A 1474-nucleotide genomic window follows, 5' to 3' on the forward strand; every position below is an offset into this window, starting at 1 on the left:
ATTTTTGCCATAGGCTCTCTCATTGACTTCTGGAGCTCAGCAATTAAGCTGAGCTGGCTGACAGCAAGCCCAGGGGTCCTCCTGTCTCTGTCTACACTGCAGTGGGATGGTAAGTTCACACCACCATGTCTAGCTTTTCATGTGGGTCTCTGGGAACCTAAGCTAGGCTTTCATGTTTGTGCAGAAAACACTTTCCAAAATAAACTTATCTCCCTGGCCCTGAAAAACGGCCATCATTAGGGTCAACACAAGTCGATATAACCAGTGCCCCTGCAAAAAGGGGAAAGTTGAATCCAGTCATAGAAAGAAGATGTTGTGTGGGGATACAGGGAAAACTGTGAGCATCTACAAACCAAGAAGAGAGATGCCTTCTCAGGCCACGGAGAAAAGGAACCCCACTAAAGAGATGCCTTCTCGGGCCATGGAGAAAAGGAACCCCACTAAAGAGATGCCTTCTCAGGCCATGGAGAAAAGGAACCCCACTAAAGAGATGCCTTCTCAGGCCATGGAGAAAAGGAATCCCACTAAAGAGATTCCTTCTCAGGCCACGGAGAAAAGGAATCCCACTAAAGAGATGCCTTCTCAGGCCATGGAGAAAAGGAACCCCACTAAAGAGATGCCTTCTCGGGCCATGGAGAAAAGGAATCCCACTAAAGAGATGCCTTCTCAGGCCACAGAGAAAAGGAATCTCACTAATGACTTGATTTGTGCTCTCTAGCATCTGAAACACAGAATGAAATGAAAGTATAATCTTGGGGCAGTGAAATAACTTGTCTTTGTTGCATTTAAATTATTACCCTTGCAATAATAGAGACACTATGGCATTACAATATGGTGTGCCATTTAAAACAGAAACACAGAGAACCAAAGAAAAGAAGTATTTCATTAGCTTTGATTTTTCTTCAGTGTGCTAGAAAACACATTAATAGAAGAAAATTAGAAAAAAAAAACCTTCCAGTTATATTGTGTCTTGACAACCAGAAAACAAAAGCAATTATTAAATAATTTTCAAGGCTATCTTTACTTCCGTGTACTAACTCAAGGGGAATTATTTTCTTTCAACAGATACAAATGCAACAGCCTATTTCAGTTAATTTGCTTGGATAGAAACTATCATTTGTAGGGTACCACTAAAATAAGGCGTCCACATGTCTACTCTGATAGTCAGTCTACATGGTGCTAGCTATAGGCCAGAACCATCAACAAGGTACAGAAGCAGGTGTCTTGCCTTCATATGTAGAATAGCATTAGCAAACCATATTATATCTGAAAGACCATATTTATCTTAGGGTCACATGCTGCATTACAAAAGCAAGTGTTCTTCCACAAGAACATAAAAACAGCAAGCGAGTTTAAAACCCTCAAAGGCTTTTACACCTAGGCTGAGTAGTCATTCTAGGATCCTCGGGAGTATTTGGTAATTTCCCACTCCACTTTAGCGCTTCTCCGTTCTCAATATTCCACTGAAACGTAG

This window comes from Mus pahari, chromosome 8 (assembly GCF_900095145.1).
Source record: "Mus pahari chromosome 8, PAHARI_EIJ_v1.1, whole genome shotgun sequence".
Lineage (NCBI taxonomy): Eukaryota > Metazoa > Chordata > Mammalia > Rodentia > Muridae > Mus > Mus pahari.